Below are 21,791 nucleotides of genomic sequence, written 5' to 3' on the forward strand. Positions count from 1 at the left end.
ACTCCAAAGACGTGCAGGTATGTAGGTTAATTGACTGGGTAAATGTAAAAATTGTCCCTAGTGTGTGTAGGATAGTGTTAGTGAGCGGGGATCGCTGGGCGGCGTGGACTCGGTGGGCCGAAGGGCCTGTTTCCGCGCTGTATCTCTAAATCTAAATCTAAAATCAAAGGTTTAAACCACTGTCAGACACAAAACGATAACACTGTGTGATAACGGTCACAATGCAATGCTGCTTTTGATCTGAAATGCCAAGACTCAGGTTCGATCCTGACTACGGGTGCTGCACTGTAAGGAGTTTGTACGTTCTCCCCGTGACCTGCGTGGGTTTTCTCCGAGATCTTCGGTTTCCTCCCACACTCCAAAGACGTACAGGTATGTAGGTTAATTGGCTGGGTAAATGTAAAAATTGTCCCTAGTGGGTGTAGGATAGCGTTAATGTACGGGGATCACTGGGCGGCACGGACTTGGAGGGCCGAAAAGGCCTGTTTCCGGCTGTATATGATATGATATGATATGATATGATATGATCTAGACTAAAGCATGGAGGAATCCTGGAGACATAAGAAACTGCAAATGCTGGAACTTTGAGCAAAAGACAAAGTGCTGGAGGAACTCAGCGGCTCAGGCATCACCTGATGAGGAAATGGACAGACAATGTTTCGGGTTGCGACCCTTCAGTCTGATCATTATTACAGTGGGGGGGAAAGCTGGAAAAATGTTGGGGGGTGGGACAAAGCCTGGCAAGTAAGAGGTGGACACGAATGATGGGGGAGGTGAGTTGATTGGCACATTGGTGACAGAGACTAGAAGTGAAAAGGAGACAAAAGGTCAGAAGAGGAGGGAAGAGGAGGAATGAAGTGTAAAGCCAGAGGGTGGGATATGGGTACAGGGATGGGGTGGAGAAAGAGGAGGGATAAAGGGAAGTGGGGGACTTGAGAGGAGGGATAAAGGGTGGGAAATGAGTGAAAGGTGGGACAGGAACAAGGTGGTGGGAGGTGTGTGCACCCAGTGGAAGGGGGGGGGGGATGAGAAAGGGGGTCGGGAGCTTTGCTTGAAGTTGGATAATTCAATGTTCAAGGTAGGGTTGTAAGCTAGCCAAGTGGGAATATGAGATGCTGTTCCTCCAGTTTGCACGTGGCCTCACTCTGGCAATGGAGGAGGCCCAGGGCAGAAAGGTCAGTGTGGGAATGGGAAGGGAAGTTAAAATGCTTAGCAACTGGGGTATCCAGCAGGCCTTGGCAGACCGAGCGCCAGTGGCCTGGTCTACGCTTGGAACCTTCCCGTCAGGGTTTTGTTTGCTGTTATGGCTTCAGATGGCTTGGGATTTGTAGAATTTCACACAGACGATGTTTTCGTTGTGCTGCCCATGTTCACTGTTCTACTCAAGTCGAAACCCCAAGAGAGCAGACGTCAGCAGTGGGAGACCAAGAAATCACAATGCGCAAATTAACTGCTGAACATATTTAATTAAGGGAACTTCTGAATGTACACAATAAACAAGCCACCAAATGCCCAAAAGCATGGGAGCCAAACAGCTGGAAAACAAATCCCTCAGCTTTAGCTCCGCGGACTGGACCACTGCGGTTAGTTCGCTGGGAACTCAATCGGTTGAAGGGCCTCATTTAGGACAGGAAACCCAGGGGACACTCAAGAGGCAATGGTAGATTGGGCGTGGAGAGGCACTTTCTGCAGGGTGGAGGACTGGGGACTGCAGTTTGTTCCCAGACACGTGAGGAAATGGGGGGGGGGGGAGGCAGGAGAATGGGGTTGAGAGGGAGAGATGGATCAGCCATGATTGAATGCCGGAGCAGACTTGCTAGGCCAAATGGCCTAATGCTGCTCCTATGACATAAACAGGAGTCAGTAAGCAATGTGGCCTCTTGCACTTGTCTCAGTAATCTCGACTCCATCCCACTATCCCACCTGACTCTACCAGCCATTTCTGATATTGTTATAATCATCAGTATAATGTGGATTCTATTTTTTCTAAAGGGTAACACTTTTCTTCACTGTCTAACTATTCCATCCTCTTGAGGCCTTGGTGAAGCAAGGGTATTGTGCATTGGCCACCTGCACTGAATCCCTGTGCACTCCACATACAAAGGTCACTGGGGCACCAATACATTGAGTGTGAGGGAGGTTGTAGAGATCTCACAGCCAGCGGGAGGCTTGTACTGACTGATTACATGGTGGGAAATCCCCATTGACTTTTTTGTTTGGCCACAGATCCCCAACCAACATATGGCACCAACTGCAAGAAATCATTTCTACAATTCCATGGTAAGCTGGCGTGCTAATTCTAATGTAGAGAGGATGGAGGGAAAAAGCAGTAAAGTCATTTATTATTTTTGACTGTGAAGTTAACAAGTGGCCCTGGTGAATCTGTTCTCTGCTCCATTATTTAAAACCATGTCTAATTTGATACTCAAGCTACAACTTTTTCACAGGAAGCCCAACTGGAGAGTTGGACACATCTTTGCGTAGCTGGCTGTGTTATAGTGGCCATTGCCTACAAAGTGGGTGAAGGAGGTTTAAACTGAGGAACGATCAAACATACGAGAGGGAAGAGATAAATAAGTCAAAGGGAATGGGGTTGCTTTGTCAGTGGGCAGCATCGATGCAATGGGTCAAATGGCCATCTTCTGTGTCTCAACAAGTAAGTCAAACGAATTCATTTATAGAGCAGCAAAAAAGAGTAAATTATTATCCAGAAACAGCGATAAACATTGTTTTCAAACAAAGCAAACGGAAACAAGCTACTAAAACCTGCAGCGCAACATAACTTACTTCGAAACATCTTGCTAATTATGTCAATCATATAATCCGGTCAAAACCAGCTTGGTGCTCTTAGTATTGCCCCGAGCATGAAAGGCAGCGAGAGGAAAGTTACTTGAGAGGCAGTCGGACAGCTTGCCAAAGCATCGTGTAACTGGCGAGTGGCAACACTCCACCTCTTACAGCGCCTTCATCGAGCCCCACGACTTCCCAGTGTGGAGGGACACTTTTAAAGGGACCTGCAGAGAACAGAAAATAAGTTTGAAAATGCTAAAAATAATAACCTAGTGGTGCAGTGTACAGGTGGCACGGTGGCGCAGCAGTAGAGTTGCCTGACAATGCCAGCCACCCGGGTTTGATCCTGTCTACGGGTGCTGTCTGTGCGGAGTTAGCACGTGCTCCCTGTGACCGCGTGGGTTTTCTCCGGATGCTCCGGTTTCCTCCCGCACTTCAAGGACGTACAAGTTTGTAGGTTAATTGGCTTTGGTAAAATTGTAAATTGTTCCTAATGCGTAGGATAGTGTTAGTGTACGCGGTGATCGCTGGTCAGCGTGGACTCGGTGGGCCGATGACCCTGTTTCCCTGCTGTATCTCTAAAGTCTAAGATAAAGCCTGAAGTAATTTATACATGTTGGCAACGTCACATGTTTTCTGTAACACTTTCCAATTTCTTCGTTGTTCATTGCACTGTAACCTGATATACCAAATGTGTTAACATTTATATACCCTCTAGCTTTTATACAACAGTAGCCAGCCAGCCAGCCAGCCAACCCAACCTTATCCCACCCTACCCACTCCAATTCCTCTTACCTTAACCAATGCAATCTTTTCTTTACCTATCCAACCAAATTCAGCCCTAAATTATTTCTCCCCCATCCTACTCAATGTAAACTTATACTTCAATGCCCGAGAATATCGAACAGTACAGCACAGGAACAGGTCCTTTGGCCATAGATGCCTGTGCCGAACATGATGCCAATCCAAACCAACTGTCCCTGACTGCACATGGCCTGTACCCCTCCATGCCTTGCCTGTTCAAGTGTCTCTCTAACAGCCTCTTAAATGTTGCTTTTGTATCTGCTTTCACCACTGGCAGCATTTTCCAGGCACCCACCACTCTCTGTGTAAATCTCCTTTAAATTTTCCCCGCTCAGCTTAATGAGTGGCCCAGTGGCACAGCAGGTAGAGCTGCCGCCAGAGACCCGAGTTGGATCCATCTGTCTGGAGTCTGCACGTTATCCCTGTGACCTCTGGGTGCTCTGGATTCCTCCAAAAGAAGTGCGGGTTTGTAGGTTAATTACCCCCTGTGAATTACCCCCTAGTATGCAGGGAATGAGTACAACTAGCGTGTGAATGAGTGATCAATCAATGGTTGGCGTGGACTCGGTGGGACAAATGGCCCATTTCCATGCTGTTTTCTCTAAACTAAACTAAACTAAACCATACCTTCTAGTACATAGGAAGGAACTGCAGATGCTGGTTTACACTGAAGATAGATGCAAAATGCTGGAGTACCTCAGCAGGACAAGCAGCATCTCTGGAGAGAAGGAATGGGTTGAGACCCTTCTTCAGAAAAAAAGACCATTTAACCTATCTTTTTAGTACAGTACATCACCAAAACCGGCCCTTTGACCCACAGCAAAACATCCTTTTGTTCACTATCCTGCCGGTCCAATTTCTTCGACCCAGTTTGATTTTATGCTGTTACCTCATCCAACCCCAAGTTATTCCCTTGCACTTGTCTTATCCAGCATTTCCTGATCTCCCTGCAAAGTCATTTTCTGTTTTTAGCCCCGCTAAAATTGTTGAACCCTTTCATTGATAATCGTTACATAGTCCTTTGGCAAAGCATGGTCACAAGGTCATAAATGATAGGAGCAGAATTAGGCCATTCGGCCCATCAAGTCTCTGCCGTTCAATCATGGCTGATCTATCTCGCTCTCCTAACCCCATTCTCCTCATAACCTCTGACACCTGTACTAATCAAGAATCTATCCATCTCTGCCTTAAAAATATCCATTGACTTGGCAATGTGTGGCTGAAACGGGCTTAAGTCCTTGCACTTCTTACCTTCAGATGCACCCCAACATCCTCCATGGACTGCAGTGATTCCATGGTGCTTTTTACAAGCTCTGCAGATGGAGAAAGCATGGTGAGTTATCAGACAAGTTGAAACTTAGCGAGTAGTCCATTGCATTACGAAGAGGTTACAGTGCATGGTGACATGTATAATGTTCTCCCCCCGTGAAACAGAGTGGAGTAGATCGTGAATGGGGGAGGGATAGTTTAGTTTTGGTTATTGTCATGTGTACCTGGGTACAGTGAATAGCTTTTGTTGTGTGCTAACCAGTCAGCGGAAAGACAATACATGATCACATTCGAGCCATTCAAAGTGTACAGATGCATGATAAGGGACTAAAATTTAGTGCAAGATAAAGCCAGTAAAGTCTGAACAAAGATAGTCCGAGTGTCAGCAATGAGATATGTGCTTCACTGAGATAGACAGATGTAACCTGCCCTCAGCAGTCAAGCAGTTGAAGAAGGACAGAGTGACGCAGTTGGCAAAGCAGCTGCCTCACAGCACCTGAGACCCAGGTTCGATCCTGTCCTGTGGAGCTTGCATATTCTCCCTGTGACCATGTGGGTTTTCTCCAGGTGCACCGGTTTCCTCCCATATCCCAAAAACGTGCGAGTTTATAGGTCAATTGGCCCTCTGTAAATTGCCCCGTGTGTGTAGGGAGTGCATGTGAATTTTTAATCAAAAAATACTTTATTCAAGAAATATATACAAAACACGTTCCTTCCAAAACTCCATCCGACATTCTCGGAGGCTATACATACATTCATTACAGATATTCAAAACACCAATTACACAAAATTACCCCCCACCCTTGCCACTCATGTGGCCCACTGGCGTGGAATCCCATCTCTTATTTTGAGGGGTGTCTCCACCACTCCCTGCCCCCCATGTCCAGCAGTGGAAGGGGCCTAGACTGTGGCCCTCCCCCACAGAGCCTTGGCGTTGGCTGCACCGAGCTTCAGTGCGTCCCTCAGCATGTACACCTGCAGTCTGGAGCGGGCCAGTCGGCAACATTCCCCGATGGACATCTCGCTCTGCTGGGAGGTCAACAAAGCTCGGGCAGACCAAGGAGCGCCGAGTTGATGTCAGTCTATGAATGCGTCCCTGGGAACAGTCCATAAATCAGAGTCCTCTGGGACGGAGCTGATCGGAATAAATCGTGCCAGGGACCCTTGCAAACCTCTCCAGACTCTCTTTGCAAATCCACACTCTGCGACGAGGTGGGCCACCGTCTCCTCTCCATAGCAGCCGTCCCGAGGGCAGCGTGCGCTGGTAGTGAGGTTACGGCGGTGCAGGAAGGATCTGACTGGGAGGGCTCCCCTCACCGCCAGCCAAGCCAGGTCTTGGTGCTTGTTGGTGAGTTCTGGTGATGAGGCATTTCGCCAGACAAGCTGGGCAGTCTGCTCTGGGAACCACGCCACAGGATCCATGGAGTCATTCCCCTGCAGTGCCTGCAGGACGTTCCGTGCTGACCACTGCCCGATGGACTTGTGGTCAGAGGTGTTGGTCCGGAAGAACCTTTCCACGAATGACAGATGGTGCGGCAATGTCCCGCTGACTGGCACATTGCGTGGCATCTGCGCCAGACCCATCCTTCACAACACCAGGGACACGTAGAATCTCAGCAGGTAGTGACACGGTGCCCACGTGCCTTGGCTCGATGCTCAGCCTGATGCAGCCACACACGATGATGGCCATCAGGATGAGGGCGACGTTGGGCACGTTTTTACCCCCGTTGTCTGCCAACTTGTGCATTGTGGCCCGTCGCACCCGGTCCATCCTCGAGCCCCAGATGAAGCGGGGGCCAAATGAGAAGTGTGAATGTGGGATAACACAGAGCCTGTTTCCATGCTGTATCTCTAAACTAAAGCAGGTGTAGATGCTGGAGCGTGACTGGGTCACATCAAAGAGAGGGGGGGGGGGTTCACAGAACTCCCGGTAGAGAGAGGAGTCTGAAGAAGGGGACCGACCTGAATCGCCATCTGTCCATTCCCTCCACAGATGCTGCCTGACCCGCTGAGCTCCTGCAGGACTTTGTGTTTTGCTCGTCATTCCTACATGTGAACCTGCAGGATGTCTGATGAGGCCATCTCTCTGTCTAGGTACATTTTGCTGATACAGGTTCACAGCTGATTTTCCGGTAACTGGTGGTCTAGCACCTCCTTTAATCCAGACAAAATTTCGAGACCGCTCTTGTACAACGCCAGGTACTTGGGTTATGTCTTCACGAAGGAAGACACAAACAATCTCCTAGATATACTAGTGGCCAGAGAATCTAGGGTGACAGAGGAACTGAAGGAAATTATCAATAGTCAGGAAATGGTGTTGGGTAGACTGATGGGACTGAAGGCTGATAAATCCCCAGGGCCTGATGGTCTGCATCCCAGGGTACTCAAGGAGGTGGCTCTAGAAATCGTGGATGCATTGGTGATCATTTTCCAATGTTCTATAGATTCTGGATCAGTTCCTGTGGATTGGAGGGCAGCTAATGTTATCCCACTTTTTAAGAAAGGAGGGAGAGTGAAAGCAGGGAATTATAGACCAGTTAGCCTGACATCGGTGGTGGGGAAGATGCTGGAGTGAATTATTAAAGATGTAATAGTGGCGCATTTGGATAGCAGTAACAGGATCGGTCCAAGTCAGCATGGATTTACAAAGGGGAAATCTTGCTTGACTAATCTTCTGGAATTTTTTGAGGATGTAACAAGTAAAACGGATAAAGGAGAGCCAGTGGATGTAGTGTATCTGGACTTTCAGAAAGCCTTTGATAAGGTCCCACACTGGAGATTGGTGGGCAAAATTAGAGCACATGGTATTGGGGGTAGGGTATTAACATGGATAGAATATTGGTTAGCAGACAGGAAACAAAGAGTAGGAATTAACGGGTCCCTTTAAGAATGGCAGGTAGTGACTAGTGGGGTGCCACAAGGCTTGGTGCTGGGACTGCAGCTATTTACAATATAAATGATTTAGATGAAGGAATTAAAAGTAAGCAAATTTGCAGATGACACAAAGCTGGGTGGCAGTGTGAACTGTGAAGAGAATATTATGAGGATGCAGGGTGACTTGGACAGGTTGTGTGAGTGGGCAGATGCATGGCAGATGCAGTTTAATGTGGATAAATGTGAGGTCATCCACTTTGGTGGCAAGAGCAAGAAGGCAGATTATTATCTGAATGGTGTCAGATTTGGAAAAGGGGAAGTACAACGAGACCTGGGTGTCCTTGTACATCAGTCACTGAAAGTAAGCGTGCAGGTACAGCAGGCATTGAAGAAAGCTAATGGCATGTTGGCCTTCATAACAAGAGGATTTGAGTATAGGAGCAAAGAGGTCTTGCAGTTCTACAGGGCGCTGGGTGAGACCACACATGGAGTATGGTTTGCAGTTTTGGTCTCCTAATTTGAGGAAGGACATTCTTGCTATTGAGGGAGTGCAGCGTAGGTTCATGAGGTTAATTCCGGGGATGGCGGGACTGTCATATGATGAAAGAATGGAACGACTGAGCTTGTATCCACTGGAATGTAGAAGGATGAGAGGGGATCTTATAGAAACATTTAAAATTACTAAGTGATTGGGCACGCTAGATGCAGGAAACATGTTCCCGATGTTGGGGGAGTCCAGAACCAGGGGCCACGGTTTAAGAATAAGGGGTAGGCCATTCAGAACTGAGATGAGGAAGAAACCTTTTTCACCCAGAGACTTGTGAATTTGTGGAAAACTCTGCCTCAGAAGGCAATGGAGACCGATTCACGGGATGCATTAAAAAGAGAGTTAGATAGAGCTCTTAAGGCTAGCGGAATCAAGGGATGTGGGGAGAAGGCAGGAACGGGGTACTGATTGTGGATGATCAGCCATGATCACATTGAAGGGCTAAATCACAAGGGCCAGATGGCCTATTCCTGCACCTATTTTCTATGCATCCATGTATCTCTAAAGTCTAAAGTAGAGTCTAAAGTGATTTTGAACATGTTGGATGCGTCTCATGTTTTCTGCAACACTTTCCACATTATTCGTTGTTCAATGCATTGAAACCTGATTATACCAATTGTACGAACATTTATATTGCACTATCTAGCTTTTATGGAACACTATCCGATTGAACAATGCAGCATGGAAACAGGCCCACCAACCCACGGAATATCATGAACAGTTTTGGGCCCCATATCAGGGGAAGGATATGCTGGTGTTAGAGAGGGTTCAGAGGAGGTTTACGAGAATGATCCTGGGGTTACAACCCTTTTTTTTCTCTCCACGTCATTGCCATTGCAGATAGCTTTAGCCCAGTACAAGTACTGGTTAATCAAGTCAAGTCGAGTTGATTGCCAGATGCACAAGTACGATGAAGTACGCCTACAATGAAAGATCTTGTTTGCAGCAACATCACAGGCACATAGACTGAGACAAACACACAACAAATATATATTGTACATCAATTCTACAAGACGGTGAAAAGATAAAGACTGCGCAAAAAAAACCAAGATATTAGTGCAGAACACAATTAGAAGACAGGTCCATGGTAGTGCAAGAGATGGTCTGTCAAGGCGCACTGCTGAGATCGGATTAAAGTTGCATAAATGGGTTCGAGAAGTTAAGGGGTATGGAGTTTAAGATGGGCAATTAAAGACTGGCCCGACCTGACAAACGCACATCCCTTGAATGAATTTAAAAAATCACAATAGACCTAGATAACAAAAACATCAATTATACATAAATTACACAAATTCCACACGACTGAAAAAAAAAAAAATTGGAAGAAATTGGGGAAAGTTGTGGACGCAGCCCAGAGTATCAGGCAAAACATCCCCCCACTGACTCCATCGACACTTCATGCTGCCTCAGCAAGTCCACCAGCATAATCAAGGACCAGTCATACCCAGTCTCTCCTCTCCCCTTTCCCATCAGGCATGAGGTACACAAGTATGGCCATGCACACCTCCAGATTCAGGAACAGTTTCATCCCAGCTGTTATCAGGCAACTGAATCATCCTATCAACAACTACAGAGTAGCCCTGACCTCCAATCTACCTCATTGGAGACCTTTGAACTATCTTTAATCAGACTTTATCTTGCACTAAATGTTGTACCCTTTATCCAGTGTCTGGTTACAGTGGATGGCTTGATTATCTTTTCGTTGACTGGATAGCATGCAACAAAAAAAAGATTTTCACTGCAACAATAAATTTAAACTAAACTAAAAGATAAAGACTGTAAAAACAAGACATTAGTGCAGAACACAAATAGAATGGTGGTGCAAGGTAGGATTGGGATTTGGTTTAGCTTGGTTTAGAGATACAGCGAGGAAACAGGCCTATCACCCACCGAGTCTGCTCTGACCAGAGACCCCCGTAGCACTATCCTACACACAGGGCCAATTTACAATCTTTACCTACAAACCTGTAAATCTTTGGAGTGTGGGAGGAAACTGGAGCACCTGTAGGAAACCAACACGGTCATGGGGAGAACGTAGAAACTCTGAACCTACAGCACCCGTAGTCAGGGACGGACACGGGTCTCTGGCGCTGTAAGGCAGCAGGTCTACCGCTGCGGCACCGGTCAGTTCAAGAACCTGGGGGTTATTTAAGCTCAACGGGTAGACACAAAATGCTGGAGTAACTCAGCGGGGCAGGCAGCATCTCTGGAGAGAAGCAATGGGTGATGTTTCGGGTCGAGCCCCTTCTTCAGACTGATGTCAGGGAAGTGGGCGGGTCAGAGATAGACAATAGACAATAGGTGCAGGAGGAGGCCATTCGGCCCTTCGAGCCAGCACTGCCATTCAATGTGATCATGGCTGATCATTCTCAATCAGTACCCCGTTCCTGCCTTCTCCCCATACCCCCTGACTCCGCTATCCTTAAGAGCTCTATCTAGCTCTCTCTTGAATGCATTCAGAGAATTGGCCTCCACTGCCTTCTGAGGCAGAGAATTCCACAGATTCATAACTCTCTGACTGAAAAAGTTTTTCCTCATCTCAGTTCTAAATGGCCTACCCCTTATTCTTAAACTGTGGCCCCTTGTTCTGGGCTCCCCCAACATTGGGAACATGTTTCCTGCCTCTAACGTGTCCAACCCCTTAATAATCTTATACGTTTTGATAAGATCTCCTCTCATCCTTCTAAAATAGAATATTTAGATAGAATATAGTCAGAGACAGTGAGACTGGTGGGAGAGCTGGGAAGGCGGAGGGGATAGAGAGGGAAAGCAAGGGCTATTTGATGTTAGAGAAGTCAATGTTCATACCGATGGGGTGTACGTTACCCAAGCGAAATATGAGGTGCTGTTCCTCCAATCTGCGCTGGGCCTCATTCTGACAATGGAGGAGGCCCAGGATAGAAAGGTCAGATTGGGAATGGGAGGGGGAGTTGAAGTGCTGAGCCACCAGGAGATCAGGTAGGTTAAGACGGACTGAGCGGAGGTGTTCAGCGAAATGATCACCGAGCCTGCGCTTGGTCTCACCGATGTAAAGAAGTTGACACCTTGAACAGAGGATACTGTTAGATGAGGTTGGAGGAGGTGCAAGTGAACCTCTGCCTCACCTGGAAAGACTGTTTGGGTCCTTGGATGGAGTCGACAGGGAAGGTAAAGGGATAAGTGTTGCATCTCCTGCGGTTGCAGGGGAAAGTACCTGGGGAAGGGGTGGTTTGGGTGAGAAGGGATGAGTTAACCAGCGAGTTGCAGAGCGAACGGTCTCTACGTAAAGCAGAAAGGGATGGAGATGGGAAGATGTGTCCAGTAGTGGGATCCTGTTGGAGGTGGCGAAAATGTTGAGGACATCTCCGAAGCCCTGGTATGGAACAGATGGGGCGTAGACGGAGGAATTGGGAGTAGGGGATGGAGTCTTTACAGGAAGCAGGGTGGGAAGAAGTGTAGTCCAGATAACTATGGGAGTCAGTAGGTTTGTAGTAGATGTCGGTCAATAGTCTGTCTCCTATGATGGAGATGGTGAGATCTAGAAACGGTAGGGAGATGCCGGGAATAGTCCAAGTGAATTTGAGTGCAGGATGGAAATTAGTGGTGAAGTTGATGAAGTCAGTGAGTTCTGCATGGGTGCAGGAGGCAGCACCGATGCAGTCGTCAATGTAGCAGCGGTAGAGTTCGGGGATAGGTCCAGTGTACGTCTGGAACACTGATTGTTCGACGGACCCTACAAAGAGGCAGGCATAGCTGGGGCCCATGCGAGTGCCCATAGCTACGCCTTGGATTTGGAGGAAGTGGGAGGAGTCGAAGGAGTTGTTGAGGGTAAGGACCAGCTCTGCTAGGCGGAGGAGAGTATTGGTAGACGGAAATTGTCTGGTTCTGCGGTCGAGGAAGAAACGGAGGGCTTTAAGTCCATCCTGGTGGGGGATGAAGGTATAGAGTGACTGTTTATGCTCCCCGTACACAATGAATGCCAGTCAGTGGAGAAAATGAGTCTGTACTTCCTCCTACATGGTACCACGGTTCTGAAACACACAAACCTGCCGTTTTGTGAATCTGACCATCCTCCACCTCAAACAGCAGCTCGTCGTGAATCTGGGCCACCAGTCTGGAACAGAGTTTAGCAGAAACAATTACAATGCTGTACAGACAAATATACCACATAGAACAGTACAGCACAGGAAAAGGAAACATGGTACCAAAGTAACTCATCTCTTCAGCCTGCACATTATCCATGTCCTTCCAGGGAGAGTTGGATTTAGCTCTTAGGGCTTATGGAATCAAGGGATACGGGGAGAAAGCAGGGACGGGGTACTGATTTTGGATGATCAACCATGATCATATTTAATGGCGGTGCTGGCTCGAAGGGCCGAATGGCCTACTCCCACAACTATTTTCTGTTTCCCTGCATATCCATGTTCCTATCTAAAAGCATGTTAAATGCCACCATTGTATCTGCCTCACACACCACCCCTGGCAACACATTCCAGGCACCACCCTCTGTGAAAAAGGACCTGCATCGCACATCTTCGTTAAACTTTGCCCCTCAAAGCTGTGCCCTCTGGTCTTTAAAATCTCCACCCTGGGGAGAAAAGTTCTGACTGTCTACTCCACCTAATTTTATATGCTGCTATCAGGTCCCCTCCTCAGCCTCCAACACTCCAGAGAAAACAATCCAAGTTTGTCCAGGCTCTCTTTACAGCTACTGCCATCGAAGGCAGGCAGCATTGTGATGGATGAGCCTCGTCAGTCTCTATGCATTACACACTGCTTCAGTGCTGAAGGTGGGGGCGAGGAGAAATGTCTTCATAAAAACCTGGGCATCGTAAAGCGAGCAGGCACACTTGGACAATCTCAACAAGGTTAAGGGAATGATGGCACTTTTACAAAGTAAGACATGCATTTCTGGAACACCGAGGGTCATCCAAAGTGCTTTACAGCCACTGCTACAAGGTAGAATTAAATTGTGCACAGCAAGATCTAACAAGGACTGTGAGGATGACCAGCTCATTATAACGCTGATACTGACACATTTTTGTGTTGATATTGATTTATGATTGTCATGTGCACCGAGGTACAGAATACACATTCTCCACAATAATTCTCAACACCAGTGCCCTGCAAGGATGAGTTCTCAGTCCCCCACTATGTTCCATATACACTCCCCCACTGTGGGGGCCAAATGTGGTTCTAACCCAGATCGCAGGGCAGGTCCGAGGTGGAGACCATGGCAGTGCTCCAACCCAGTCACGGGGAGAGCACCGACACGGAGCCATGGGGGAGCCCCGAGGTGGAGACCACAAGGGAGCTCTGAGGTGGAGACACGGAGGGCGCTCCGACGCAGAAACCACGTGGACATCACTGGGCTTAAAGGATTGCTTATGTAAGTGCTAGTCTACGTAGGTCTCCATGACATAAGTCGAGCAGTGCCTGTAGTATTATCTGATTTGACTGAATGGCATGCAAACAAAGCTTTTCACTGTACCTCGATACACGTGACAATAATAAAGCAACCAGTGACTGAATCTTCCGTGAGAGTCTGGAAACAACAGATGCAGGATGACTTTTCCCTTGCAGACAGTGAGGGGTGGTAACCTTTTGCAATGAGGCCCAGGTGGGCCATGGGCCAGCTGGGAGGAGGTGGGAGTGCTGCGGTCCCCAGGTCCAGTGTGGGTGACCCTCAGTGAAGCACCTGATCCTGTCGGTGTACTGACCGACTCAAGCTGCCGGAGAGACACGACCTTGCCAGCAGCTCACTTGCAGGGGCTGTCAAGCGCTCTCAGAGCAGGTGCCAGCTGCCTGCCTGTAGGGCTGTGTCCATCCTCTCTGTCTCCGGACCCATCTCCCTCTGCTCCAGGCTCAGGCTGGTGTGATTGTAGGCGCAGAGTGTCCGATGAACCTCTGACCTGGATTGCCGCTGTTTGTTGCCCATTCTTAAAGCTTCTCCTCTCTGCTTCCAGTCCATCACATAAACTATTCTCCCCCAACCCCCAACCCCTCACCCCCCCTTGATTGACTCCATTTACATTTCACGCTGCCTCAGTGAGAGCAGCCAACATAATCAAGGACCACTTACACCCCAGTCATTCCCTGTTCTCCCCTCTCCCATACAGAAGTTTGAAAGCAAATACCACCAGATTCAAGAACAGCTTCTTCCCCTCTGTTATCAGATTACTGAACAGGCCTCTTACAAGCTAAGGGTGTAGCCCTGATCTCCCAACTTGCCTCATTGGGCCCCTAATCTGCACTCTTTCTGTAACTGTAATATTAAAACACTGTAACACTTGAGGGCGGCAGGGAAGCACAGCGGGTAGAGCCGCTGCCTCACAACGCAAGAGACCTGGGTTCGATCCTGACCTCCACTTTCCTCCCATTTTCCAAAGACGTGCGTGTTTGTAGATTAATCGGCCTCTGTAAAATTGCCCCCAGTGTGTAGGGAGTGGATGAGAAAGTGGGATAACACAGAACTAGTGTGAACGGGTGATCGATGGCTGACGTGGACCTGGTGGGCCTAAGGGCCTGTGTATCTCTAATCTAAACTATATTCTGCACTCTGGTATTTTTTTCTTTGTACTACCTGTTGTGCTTGTGTATTAATGATTGTACTCATGCATGGTAAGATTTGACTAGATAGCACACAAACAGTTTTTCACTGTATCTCGGTATATGTGACAACAATACAGCAATACCCCTCAATGGAGCCACAGAGATCATGGCCACTGCTCTGTGTGAGCCAGGATCAGCATCCGTGAAGGAGGTGGTGCCAGAGAGAGCAGGGTCAACTACCAGCTCCAAAGGTGCACCTGTCCGCGGCATCTCTCAGCACTCCCTCTGGCCGCTGATGACCGCATTTCCCCTCTACCTTACCTTCTCTTGGTGCCGCCTTTCAACACGTCTGTCCGCCTGTTGGTACTGCTAGTCAGTGCTGCCTGTGGGTACAACTGTTGATGTTGCCTGTTGGCCATGCCTATCAGTACAGCCATAGGTTCTGCCTGTTGGTACAGCTATTAGCACAGCCTGTTGCCACTGCCTGTCAGTGTTGCCACAGGTGCTGCCTGTTGACACTGCCTGACCATGATGCTTGTTGGCACGGCTTTTGGTCATAAGATCATAAGGAATAGGAGTAGAATTAGGCCATTTAGCTCATCAGGTCTACTCTGCCATTCAATCATGACTGATCTATCTCTCCCTCCTAACCCCATTCTCCTGCCTTCTCCCCATAGTCCTGCCTGTTGCCACAGTCTGTCAGTGCTACCACAGGCGAAGCCTGTTGCCACTGCCTGACCACCGCGACACCCGGGATCACTCACTCCACCACAATTATCTCCACCATGAATGACTCTGACTACAATCCTGACGCAGGCCACTCTGCCCATCTTGTACATGCTGGTGTGCATCATCACTGAGTTTGCTACACAGCCATGATTGATTGGCGGAGTAGACTTGATAGGCCGTATGGCCTTATTCTACTCCTATCACTTATGACCTTATAATGAGAAGCAGGGCTGAAGCTGTGGCAGGTTTGGCAGTGCACCCAGAGGCAGGCTGTGTGCCTGCCCTGTCATCATCCAGGGTACACAATCTGCTTTGTGCTCCATTGCACATCTCCCTTGCCCTCTCCTGCAGCTTCCTGGGCACTTGGGCAAAGTGTGGAAAGCAATCTTTTGTAAATAGAAACAGCTCAGATAGACCTGCCCAGGTCATCAATCCTTTGTACAAGGTGGAGTGAGCATTAACCCCATTTTAGCTGCCAATCCACTCCTACAATCAGTGTGTTTTGCTTTAATTTAAACGCTAAACCTCAACTCTTTGCAAACCTCCCACTAACTCACATAAAGAGGACTTGAGTGGGTGAACAGGCCGAACCATTTTCCCTTGGCGGACACGTTAGGAACTCGAGTTTTTTTTTTTAAATGGTAGGAATAGAAGGGAGATGGGGAGAAATACATATTTAATTTAGTAAAAATGGGTCCTTTTCACATCCACTCTATCCAAGCCTTTCACTATTCTGTAAGTTTTGATGAGGAACTTCCCGCATCCTTCTAAACTCCAGCGAGTACAGGCCCAGTGCCGTCAAACGCTCATCATATGTTATCTTTTTACTGATGATTTTGACTGAGTAATGCTGCTGTTGATGTCCCTTTGAGTCTGTTGGGGTGACCACGTCTGGAGGTGTACTTCAGTGCTGCTAGCTGCGGCACCAACCCCTGGCACGGCTTGTCAGTGCCATCTTGGTCAGTAGAACCAAAATCTCTGGTAGTGTGAAGGAATGAAAGTGGAGAGAATTCAATGGATTGGGAGACGACTTGTAATGCCTCTGAGATTCTGCTTGCACTCCCTTCTCCAAGTGTAAATATCTTCCCCTCAGCCAAATACAGTGCCGCTGCAGAACAAATCTGTCAACTCAGATGGAAGTGGAGCGGAATCGTGATCTTTGCTGAGATGTGTAAATGTTATACTTTGTCTAATCTTGCTGTTTTCCTTTGCACAGCACATTAGCGGTGCCAGTGGCTGTTGCCTGCCCACAGTTTATTTTACAGTACCCAATATAATCTATGTGCCTGTTCCTGTGCTGTACTGTACTATACTGAACTGTTCTATGAAGGGCAAAATCCAAACTGCTGGAGGAGCTCAGCGGGTCAGGCGGCATCTGTGGAGAGAACAGATGGATGATTTTCGGGTCTTCCTCAGACTGACAGTCGTAGGGGGGAGAAAGTTGGAACAGTGAAGTGGGGGCAAGACAAAGCCTGGCAAGTGATAGGTGGATTTATTCACAAAATGCTGGAGTAACTCAGCAGGTCAGGCAGCATCTCGGGAGAGAAGGAATGGGTGACGTTTCGGGTCGAGACCCTTCTTCAGACGGTGATAGGTGGATACAGGTGAGGGGGATGATTAGCGGATGGGTGGACTAAGTGACGAAGGCTGGTGGTGAAAAGGGAGACAAAAGGGTGTCACATGAGGAGAGATGTGGAAGAGTGGAGAGAGGGTTATGAGAGGAAGGGGACAGTTGGGAGGGGAAAGAAGGGGTTGATAAAAAGAAAAATGGGGAAAGGAAAGTGGGAAGATAAGGATTTTTTTTAAAACAATGTAATGCAAATATTGGCAGCACCATCTCATTTTTCTCCTTACCCAATTAAAAAGAAAGCTCTTTAATGCCCATTCTCTGCCTTGATAAGTTCACACTGGCTGAGGTTGTGTTTTTCTTTCACTGACTTGGTGCTTTCGAGACAGATTGTAAATCACCAGAAGCCTTTAGTGCAGGTCCTGTGGTGAGCCGTCCTTGGGAATATCTCCCACTTACTCCCACCGCCTTCTTCCAATAGGTTGTGCGGACATCACCTCTTCACTTGGCTGACCCTGCCCCGGAGCTGGCAGCCCGCACAAGTGCACCGTGTGACCGCGCGGAGAAGATCTCTGGGTCACAACCAGCCGGCTCACTGCTGGAGGTGCTTCAGATCATCATCCTCTCTGCACAGAGTGGCGAGGAGAGGGGATTGTCTGGCATTAGGCAGGAGCGGCTAGTCACAAATTTCAAAGCGTTATCACTGCCTCTGCTGTTAGTGCTGAGTCTGGTCGTTAGATGCACAATTTCATCAGTCTTACACCGTGATGGTGCCAACAACAGGGGTGGAATTAAAGTACAACTCCCCGATCGCTTTGTTTGGAGTAAAAATGGAGCAACCTACTGCAATCACACTGCGGTTTTCCCTTTCAAAGAAAGAAATCAGACTTGCATTTCCACAGTTTCATGAGAGCGGGGTTTTAACAGCCAAAGACGTTTTTCCAAAGTGCACTCATTATGGTGGAGTATGCAGATCTAATTTGGACGCAGCAAGTTCCTGTGGTTATATACAACAATTACATAATAATCAGGTGTTTACCTGTTTGGTAGTTAGTTGAGAAGTTAGAGTGATATTCAATGATAAAGTAGCACATCATAACATTGTAATAGGGGGAGGATTGTCAGAAATGCAATTCAGGAAAAGATTCTTCCCTGCTGTTATCAGACCACCTCCAATAAGCAAGGATGTCTGAAGAAGGGTCTCGACCCGAAACGTCACCCATTCCTTCTCTCCAGAGATGCTGCCTGTCCCACTGAGTTACTCCAGCTTTTTGTGTCTATCTAAGGATCTCCCAACCTACCTCATTGCAGACCCTGCACTTTATTTTATCTGCGGTTTTGCTGGAACTGTAATGCTCTAACACTGTAACCCTGCTCTCTTTGCACCACGTGTTACACTGTGTATGGTTTAATTGGACACGTATGAGTAGTTTTTTTACTGTATTTCGATACATGTGACAATAATGAACCAATTTCAATGTTTTGAATTTCATTACAACAGTGGGAATAAAGCAGATGCACAGATCCAGTCCAGTTGTTCTGCGTAGACACAAGGAACTGCAGATGCTGGTTAACAAACAAACAAAGATACAAAGTGCTGGAGGTCAGGCAGCATTTCTGGAAGACATGGATAGGCGACGTTTCAGGTCAGGACCCTGTGAAGAAAGGTCCCGACCTGAAACGTCGCCTATCCATGTCTTGCAGAGTTGCTGCCTCATTTGCTGAGTAACTCCAGTACTTTATGTCTCTAGTTGTTCTGTGTAGTTGATCCCTACCTTGCTGTAAGAGAGGAGGAGGATGCAATGCTCGTGAAAATCTTAATCATTGCCATCTTACAAATATCAGCTGCAGAACCTGCACAAGCAATGACACATGGAAAACAATATTAGTGCACAAATCCACAGGCACACAGCCAATCGTACTGCCACTACCTCAGAATAACAGGTTCGAATCACGACTGCCCCTGGTACTTTTCCCAGGGTGGGGGGATTCAAGAACTAGAGGGTATGGGTTCAAGGTGAGAGTGAAAAGATTTAATAGCAACCCGAGGGGCAACATTTACACACATATGGTAATAAAAATGAACTGCAGATGCTGGTTTATACCAAAGATAGACACAAAATGCTGGAATAACACAGTGGGTCAGGCAGTATCTCTGGAGAAAATATATCGGTAATGTTTCAGGTTGGAACCCTTCTTCAGAGTGAAGAAAGATCCAAACGCCGAAACGTCACCTATCCATTTTCTCCAGAGGTGCTGCCTGACCCGTTGAGTTACTCCAGCATTTTGTGTCTATCTTACATACAGAGGGTGATGGGTTTAAGGAACAAGCTGCCAGAGGTAGTGGTTGAGGCGATAACAACATTTAAAAGATATTTGGACAGGTACATAGGTGGGAATGGTATGGAGGGATATGGGCCAATCCGGATAAATGGGACTAGCTTCGATGGTGCCTTTTGGTTGGTATGAACGGGTTGGGCTAAAGGGCCTGGTTCCATGCTATGTGACTCTATGACTGTGAATCTATGACTCTGGTGGACAGACTACTCAACACTTCCAGGCTGTAAGGTTTCATATGATTACAGCTCAAGATTAGGGTTAACATAGAACACGGAATATAGAAAACTACAGCACAGGAACAGGCCCTTCGGCCCACAATGTCTGTGCCGGACACAATGCCATGTTAAACTAATCTCTTCAGCCTGCACATGATCCATATCCCTCCATTGCCTGTACTTCCATGTGCCTATCTAAAAGCTCTTAAGCACCACTGTCATATTTGCCACCATCCCTGGCAGTGCGTTCCAGGAACCCACCACTCTCTGTGTAAAAAGACTTGCCTCACACATCTCATTTATACTTTGCCCTTCTCACCTTAAAAGCAATGTGCTCCTGTGCCCTTTCCAAAATAAAGACACAAGATGCTGGAGTTCCTTGGTCCTACCTTGACATTTCCACCCTGGGGAATAAAGGTTCTGACAATCTCCCCTTACTGTGACTCTCATAATCATATATACTTTTATCAGGTCTCTCCTCAGTCTCCGACGCTCCAGAGAAAACAATCCAAGTTTGTCCAACCTCTCCTTATGGCTTATACCTTCTATCCCAGGCAGCATTCCGGTAGACTGCGAGAATGGAGCAACATCTATTCTTCTTACCTTGAACTACAAAGTTGACGGCCTGTCTCTCTGCTTGATTTCGGGCACAGTAGTCTTGTGAGTTGATGAGGAAGAACGATCTCTTGCGCCCCATGATTGAAACAACGTGACCTAATAGAACAGGAAGGCGGCACTCGTCATCTCCATCTCACTGCAGATCTTCAAAATAAATCATTCTCCACGGACCCTATCTGTGATAATCAGCTGTCCCGTAAGAAATGTGACTGGGATACGATGGGCCTGGTGTTCTCATGCATATCTCAATGGTTCTGTGAACGTTTCCCAAGGACAACAAATGCCAGAGGGCCTTAAGGGGCAGAAGGCATCATTACACTGAAACTGTACCTGGAGGTGCATTCCAAGAGTCCTGAGTGTTTTAGATTTTTAGATTTAGAGATACAGCGCGGAAACAGGCCCTTCGGCCCACCGAGTCCGCGCCGCCCAGCGATCCCCGCACATTAACACTATCCTACACACACTAGGGACAATTTTTATTTATTTTTTAACATTTACCCAGTCAATTAACCTACATACCTGTACGTCTTTGGAGTGTGGGAGGAATGCGAAGATCTCGGAGAAAACCCACGCAGGTCACGGGGACTACGTACAAACTCCGTACAGACGGCGCCCGTAGTCAGGATCGAACCTGAGTCTCCGGCGCTGCATTCGCTGTAAGGCAGCAACTCTACCGCTGCACCACCGTGCCGCAATTGTCGTATATCCCAAAAAGGAACAATGAAATTCTTACTCAAAGAGCTGTGGTCTATAGGTGACAGAGTGGCGCAGAGGGGGGAGCTGCTGCATCACGGTCTCCAGAGATCCGGGTTGGATCCCGACCCTCTGGCGCTGACTGTGTGGAGTTTGCACATTCTCCCATGTGCTCCGGTGTTCTCCCACATCCCAAAGACATGTGAGTAGGTAGGTTAATAGGCCGCTGTAATTTACCCCGAGTGTGGGGGAGAGTGGGAGAATCCTGGAGGAATTGAGGGGAATGTGAGGAGAATAAAATGAGATTCGAGCGTAAAAATGGATGGTTGGATGATGGGCCGAAGGGCCTGCTTCTGTGGGGTCTGATGCTATGACTTCAGAACAAGAAGAGAGCAAGTAAGGAAGAGAACAGAAATGAGGAAGGAGAGAGAGAGAAAGAGAAAGAGTGAGAGAGAGAGAGAGAGAGAGAGGAGAGAGAGAGAGAGAGAGAGAGAGAGAGAGAGAGAGAGAGAGAGAGAGAGAGAGAGAGAGAGAGAGAGAGAGAGAGAGAGAGAGAGAGAGAGAGAGAGAGAGAGAGAGAGAGAGAGAGAGAATTATAGCAAGAAAAGGAAGGAAGCAGTAGAACACAAAGTGCTGGAGTAATTCAACGGGTCAGGCAGCAACATCTTTCGGGGACATGGAATACTTGACTTTTCGAGTCAGGACCCTTCAAGAGATGTTGCCTGACCCACTAAGTTACTCCAACGCTTTGTGTTCTATGCAAAATTCCAGTTCTTTGTGTCTCCAAGGAAGGAAGCTATATTGATGGCCTGGA

The 21,791-nt window shown here is 47.7% G+C and overlaps 1 long non-coding RNA gene across 1 annotated transcript in view; it reads right to left on the reverse strand.

The window, feature by feature from the left end:
* Positions 1–1,490: 1,490 nt before the first annotated feature.
* Positions 1,491–21,791, reverse strand: part of LOC144592325 (uncharacterized) — a 54,789-nt gene continuing 34,488 nt past the window's right edge. The window contains exons 4-7 of the long non-coding RNA XR_013547113.1: positions 20,270–20,380; positions 12,310–12,377; positions 4,846–4,907; positions 1,491–3,014 (exon numbers count right to left, since the gene is read on the reverse strand). This is a non-coding gene — a long non-coding RNA (uncharacterized LOC144592325). The remainder of the gene's footprint in view (positions 3,015–4,845; positions 4,908–12,309; positions 12,378–20,269; positions 20,381–21,791) is intronic.

The sequence above is a fragment of the Rhinoraja longicauda genome, chromosome 3, assembly GCF_053455715.1.
Source record: "Rhinoraja longicauda isolate Sanriku21f chromosome 3, sRhiLon1.1, whole genome shotgun sequence".
NCBI classification, from domain to species: domain Eukaryota; kingdom Metazoa; phylum Chordata; class Chondrichthyes; order Rajiformes; family Arhynchobatidae; genus Rhinoraja; species Rhinoraja longicauda.